The 7,092-nt window shown below is 44.6% G+C and overlaps 1 pseudogene; it reads left to right on the plus strand.

Annotated features, from left to right (window-relative positions):
* The window catches only part of LOC111966117 (plexin-A2-like), a 90,088-nt pseudogene that overhangs the window by 22,680 nt on the left and 60,316 nt on the right, over positions 1–7,092 (plus strand).

The following is a 7,092-nucleotide window of genomic DNA, read 5'->3' on the forward strand; positions in this document are numbered from 1 at the left end:
GCAGCAGTGGCAGCAGCAGTAGTAGTAAGCAGTAGTAGCAGAGTAGTAGTAAGCAGCAGTAGTAGTAGTAGCAGCAGTAAGTAGCATTCAGCAGCAGTAGTAAGTAGTAGGAGCCATCAGCGGGTAGTAGTAGTAGCAGTAGTAGTAAAGTAGTAGTAGCAGCAGTAGTAAGTAGTAGCAGTAAGTAGTAGCAACCAGCAAGTAAGGTAGTAAGTAAAAAGCAGTAGTAGCAGCAAGCAGCAGTAAGTAGTGTAGTAAGCATCAAGCGGTAGTAGTTAAGTAAGGCAAGTAGTTAGATAAGTAGTAGTAAGCAGCAGTAAAGTAGTAGTGTAGCCAAGCATAAGTAGTAGTAGGTTTTTAACAACAAGCAGTAAGTAGTAGTAGTAGTATAGCATAGCAAAGTAGTCATAGTAGAGTAGTAGCAGTAGTAGTAGTAGTAGTAGTAGTAGTAGTAGTAGTAGTAGTAGTAGTAGTAGCAGTAGTAGCAGTAGTAGTAGCAGTAGTAGTAGCAGTAGTAGTAGTAGTAGTAGTTAGTAGCAGCAGTAGTAGTAGTAGTAGCAGTAGTAGCAGCAGTAGTAGTGTAACCGGTGTGCAATGGCTAGCTAGTTAGCGGGGTGCGAGCTAATAGCGTTTCAATTGGTGACGTCACTCGCTCTGAGACCTTGAAGTAGTTGTTTCCCTTGCTCTGCAAGGGCCGCGGCTTTTGTGGAGCGATGGGTAACGGTGCTTTGAGGGTGACTGTTGTCGATGTGTGCAGAGGGTCCCTGGTTTGGGGTGAGGAGAGGGACGGACGCAAAACTGTTACAGTAGCAGCAGTAGTAGTATGACTGAGAAGGGGTAGGGGTGTGGAGGGGTAACGCTGGGAGGTGGGGGTAGTGGTCTGGATCCTTGATTTGACAGAAGTTGGCACACATTGCCAGTCTGTTTGTTCTCTGTCCTGTTAGTCTTGTCTTGGTCAGACTGTTAGTGTGGTTTCCATTACAGACTCTACTCCAGTCAGCAGACTCTTTCTCGTTCAATGTTTTTATTATAATTTTCTACGATTTACATGTCAATTTCATATACTTGATCTTGTATTTTCCATCTTCCCCTTGTTGGAGAGAGCAAAACAGAACAAAGATAATACATAATACAACACAGACAATAAAAAATTATATAAAAATATAAATATGTAAATAATATAATTGGTAAGAGAATAGCAGTTACTAGAGTGGGCAATGCCCTTCCTCTAAGACAGTACTAATAGTAGTCACAGGGTCAGTATCACACAAATGTAGGTCACTCTCCAAATGCAATCAGTTACAGCCACTAGTTACCTGTCCAAAAGTGCAATCAGTAAAGTCATATTTGGATTACCCAAACTACGCAACGTAATCTGATCACTCTCAATTACCTCTAGATTACTTTCCCCCACAAGAGGCACCAGAAGAAGGCAAAAAGGATCCATCAAACAATGGTCCCCGACCGGTGGTCAGACCAGCTAAGGTGGAACAAACCCAAGCCAGCCCCCCTTTTCAATGCCGAACCAAAAGCCACTGAGGAAGCAGAAAGGTGTCACAATGCACTTTTTTCTCAAACATCCTTTCTGAACAATGTCATCTCAGAAGCAGACTCTTTCTGACAGGCTGGATCAGACAGAAGGCATCCAGAATGCTGAGCAAGCGTTCATAGTTTTGATACTTGTTAAGAACAAAGCTACTTAATTTCTCGTAACCATTCAGGCAGCAACATCTCTTGAGCAGGGGGTACTTGACTCCCATTGCCAGACTTTGAGTCTCGTGTTCACTCTATGAGAGATCATGATAAACGTCTGAGTGGTTGCAGGTTGTGCGGACAGTTGGCATTAGTAGCGGTCCTCATAATGGAGGAGATGGGCCAGGTACTACCCCGGCACACTAAGGCCCTGCTGAGTCTCTCTCCTCAGGGGAGATATACTGTAGTCCCTGCCTGGGACTAAACCCTCCAGGAGTCTCTCTCTTCCATTCAGCCAGGAGCTCTCTAGGCATCATTAGTTGTGATTTAGGAGATCAGCACTGAAGAAACAACGATGTGGCCTCCCCACTATCCACCCCTCTATCTTTTTCCTTTTCTCTCTCTCTCTCTCTCTCTCTCTCTCTCTCTCTCTCTCTCTTTCTCTCTCTCCCTCCATCTCCCTCAACACCATGATTGATTCTTGTTCTTTATTACTTTCCACAAGCGTCGATCGATAGGCCTCCTGGTTTTATTATGTCATTTGATCTGGCCACCTGCCGGCAGAGGGAGACGCCTGATCTTGCTGTATGATAAAGTTATATTGATCCGCAGCGGGGCGTCAGCTAGGGTCCTCACTGTGATTTACATTGGACGTTGCTACGGCGACACTACAGATTGTTCGGCACAGCAGGGGCCTTGTTAGTGGAGGGATATTTATGGTGTCTAGTATCCTCCACTCCCCAGGAAGTTATAGGGATACTGGTGTGAGGGGTGTAGTGAGTTGTGACTACTGGTGGAGGAGCAGAGTTGCAAAGAAAAAGCCATATCTCTGTCCAGAGTCTGTGTTCTTTTGCCCATCTTAATCTTGTATTTTTATTGGCCAGTCTGAGATATGGCTTTTTCTTTGCAACTCTACCTAGAAGGCCAGCATCCCGGGGTTGCCTCTTCACTGTTGACGTTGGGACTGGTGTTTTGCGGGTACTATTTAATGAAGCTGCCAGTTGAGGACTTGTGAGGCGTCTGTTTCTCAAATAGACGCTCTAATGTACTTGTCTCCTTGCTCAGTTGTGCACTGGGGCTCCCACTCCTCTTTCTATTCTGGTTAGAGCCAGTTTGCGCTGTTCTGTGAAGGGAGTAGTACACAGCGTTGTACGAGATCTTCAGTTGCTTGGCAATTTCTTGCATGGAATGCCTTCATTTCGCAGAACAAGAATATACTGCCGAGTTTCAGACGAAAGGTCTTTTGAGCCTGTAATCGAACCCACAAATGCTGATGCTCCAGATACTCAACTAGTCTAAAGAAGGCCAGTTTTATTGCTTCTGTAAACAGGACAACAGTTTTCAGCTGTGCTTAACATAATTGCAAAAGGGTTTTCTAATGATCAATTAGCCTTTTAAAATGATACACTTAGAATTAGCTAACACAACGTGCCATTGGAACACAGGAGTGACGGTAGCTGATAATGGGCCTCTGTACGCCTATGTAGATATTCCATAAAAAATCTGCCCTTTCCAGCTACAATAGTCATTTACAACATTAACAATGTCTACACTGTATTTCTAACCAATTTGATGTTATTTTAATGGACAAAAAAGTTGCTTTTCTTTCAAAAACAAGGACATTTCTAAGTGACCCCGAACTTTTGAACGATCGTGTATATACAGTATATCCCAATGCCACAGAACAGTGATTGGAGACACTGCCCTGTGTAAGGTGTTGTCTTTCGGATGGAACATTAAACGAGTGTCCTGACTCTCTGTGGTCACTAAAGATCTYATGGCACTTATCATAAGAGTAGGGGTGTTAGCCCTGGTGTCCTGGATAAATTCCCAATCTGGCCATCATGGCCACCTAATCATCGCCAGCTTCCAATTGGCTCATTCCTCCTCTCCCCTGTAACTATTCCCCAGGTCGTTGCTGTAAATGAGAATGTGTTGTTCTGAATACCCTAACCTGAGAGGTTTTGTGTTTTCCAGGATAGTCTGTGAGATGGATGCTGCCCCAGCAGACAGCAAGGCTGGACCAGTCCAACTGTGTGTCGGGGAGTGCAAACCTGCGCTCAAGACTCACTCTTCCCAGCTCTACTCCTTCGTGGTAAGACTTTAAACACTAACAGTCAGTAATTAAGTGTTTTTATAGTTTTTTTCTCTCCATTTGTATTACACTAGTTGTTCTGATTCACAGTATTACAAATGCTAAATGAAGTTTATCTCAACTGGCCGAACGCAATTAGAACTCAAACATTTTAGAATGAGGAAGTAGTAGTATTTCTCCTATCTCTCTTTGATGTCTATCACCATTGTCGTCTTGAAAGGCAGAAAATAAGTCATGAAAATCTTTTCTTTTCTTGATTGTTGAAATACTGCATAGCCTAGTGATTGCCACAGAAGTTCCCAGGGAAATCAGCAGTTAATAAATGGATAATAGGTGTTGATAATAGAATAAATGGGGAGATAGCAGCTATGCTACACACCTGTATCTCACCCATACTAAAGCTAGCCTGCAGCTAACTGATAATCAACACTCCCATTCACACACACAATTAGCTACCCCTTAACAATTAACAACGGCTAGTAATTACTTGCACTGTTTTCAGAGAGTACCGCTTTAGCCTGTCCCCTGAATTGTACAGCACTGGGCGAGGAACAGTGTGTGTGTGATGTTTGTGTGTGTGTACTGACACTTTTGTCACCCATAATTCACGTTGCCGCAGGGAGTACTGACATCATCGCAGCGGTGTGTGTGTGTGTGTGTGTGTGTGTATGTGATTTTTTGTTTATGTGTGTGTGAGTGTGTGTGTGTGTGTGTGTGTGTGTGTGTGTGTGTGTGTGTGTGTGTGTGTGTGTGTGTGTGTGTGTGTGTGTGTGTGTGTGTGTGTGTGTGTGTGTGTGTGTGTGTGTGTGTGTGTGTGTGTGTGTGTGTGTGTGTGTGTGTGTGTGCGTGTGTGTGCATGTGTGTGGGTGCGTGTGTGTGTGTATCAGTCTGTACTCTGTTTTATCAGTGTGTCTTAGGTTACCAGCCTAGCAGGCTGTCTGTGTGGATGTTTTCTGGTCTGTCTGGGTGTGGATGTTTTCTGTCTGTCTGTGTGGATGTTTTCTGTCTGTCTGTGTGGATGTTTTCTGTCTGTCTGTGTGGATGTTTTCTGTCTGTCTGTGTGGATGTCTTCTGTCTGTCTGTGTGGATGTTGTCTGTCTGTGTGCTCTCTGATGACAGGCTGACAGGGCCGGGCTCCTGTTAACACTAGTTATTTTCAGACTACCTTATAAAAGGTTCAGTGGAATACAAACTCAGCAACACAACACAAGATGAGTGGGATCTCGGAGGGACAAAAGCTCCTGGTTTTATTTTGCTTCCTCTTTACATGGGTTCGTAGTGCAGAGTTTGGGCATACCACAGGGCAGTTGAAAGCTGTTATTTGCTGCTGTGGCTCTGTGTAGAGTAGACAGTAATGTATGAAGGACAGGAGGTGTGACAACATTTCTCAATACATTACAGTGACAGAGAAATGGTTCTCTCTCTCACTTGTCGCTCATCGCTCTCTCTCGCGCTCTCTCTCGCGCTCTCTCTCTCCTTCCCTCCTCTAGATGCCGTCGGTACAGGGCCTGTCCCCCAGCAGAGGGCCTGAGTCAGGGGGCAGCAAGGTAACCATCATGGGGGAGAACCTGGGCGCTGGCAGCAGTGTCACCGTCCTCTTTGGGAACCAGACGTGCGAGTTCTACGGGTAAGAGAGAGACCCACCTCGCCTCCTCAGACTGGTTCATTTTTGGTAGTTTAATACATGCTGTTTTACTCTCCTCTGATCTCTCCTGTCATGTTTTCAACAATTATGACTTTCTCAGATAAATATCAATGATCTAACTTTTGCTGTCTTATCCAGTTGGATCTTTTTCTAAGTGAGAGCCCCCTACATGTACATTTCATGTTAAGATAGCTAGGTGAGACAACCACACATCACAGTCCAGTCGTAGCAAGTTGGGACATCTTTTATTTCAGCTCATGAAACATGGGACCAACACTTTGCATGTCGCGTTTATATAGATTTTTGTATGTACAGCTTAATAAGGTTTGATGACCCACTGCATCAAACCTCAATAATAATAACCTCCAGACGTCCTTGTGCACCCAGCCTGGGATTTTCCTTCCTTTTTCAGTCACCTTTTTTCTTAGATCTGACTTTTTCAGTTCTCTCTTTCTCTCTCCCACCCTTCCTCTCGCTACCTGTTTTTTCCTGCTCTACCTCTCTCTCCCTACCTCTCTCCATCACTCCCACCCTMTCCTCTCTCTCCCTTTCCTTTATCTATTTGAAGCGGTGCAGCGGAACAGAAAGGAGTAGGTTTCATTGTAACACTGTAAGGTTGAGGAGTCAAGGCAGCTTTAATGAGATCTGGGCTAATTACTAGCCATGTGTTCTCCACTGTGATTCTGACCGTGGAGAGAGAAGAGAGGATGAGAGGAGAGGAGGATGGAGGGTGGCTGATGAACAGAGCTAGTTTCAGGGGGTGAGCAGGTAGTGCAGGGATCCATGGGATGGAGAAAGAATGATTAAAGAAGAGACGCACACATTGACTGTGTGTGCGTGCGTGTGCGTGTGCATGCGTGTTCCCTGCAGGCGGACCATGACAGAGATCGTGTGTTACTCGGCTCCCTCCCTGACTGGGGTGGGTTCGGTTCAGATCAGTGTGAGTGTGGACCGGGCCCAGGTCAAGGAGAGCCTGAGCTTCGATTACATTGAGGACCCCACCGTCCAGCGCATTGAGCCAGAGTGGAGCATCGCCAGGTAACACCACCAACACCTCTCCTAAACATGAGGGTAAACATCCACTTGTCCATGTCCCCAGTCCCTCATAGAGTGGCAGCGTAGACTAGTGGTTAGAGCATTGGACTAGTAACTGAAAGGTTGCAAGTTCAAATCTGTCGTTGCTGAACAAGGCCCACTGTTCCTAGGCCGTCATTGAAAATAAGAATTTGTTCTTAACTGACTTTCCTAGTCAAATAAAATAATAGTCAGACCCCATCATCAAACGCAACACTGAATTTGTTTTATTTTTCTTATAGCAGTAGATACCAGTAGTTGTGTTAGTGAGTGTCTATAGTTGTGTTAGTGAGTGTCTATGTTTGTGGTTTAGTAGTGCTATAGTTGTGTTAGTGAGTGTCTATAGTTTGTGTTAGTGAGTGTCTATAGTTTTGTGGTTAGTGAGTGTCTATAGTTGTGTTAGTGAGTGTCTATAGTTGTGTTAGTGAGTGTTTATAGTTGTGTTAGTGAGTGCTATGTTGTGTTAGTGAGTGTCTATAGTTGTGTTAAGTGCAGTGTCTTAGTTGTGTTAGTGAGTGTCTATAGTTGTGTAGTGAAGGTGTCTATAGTTTGTTAGTGAGTGGCTATAGTTGTGTTAGTGAGTGTC

Source organism: Salvelinus sp. IW2-2015, linkage group LG7, assembly GCF_002910315.2.
Source record: "Salvelinus sp. IW2-2015 linkage group LG7, ASM291031v2, whole genome shotgun sequence".
Taxonomy (NCBI): Eukaryota; Metazoa; Chordata; class Actinopteri; order Salmoniformes; family Salmonidae; genus Salvelinus; species Salvelinus sp. IW2-2015.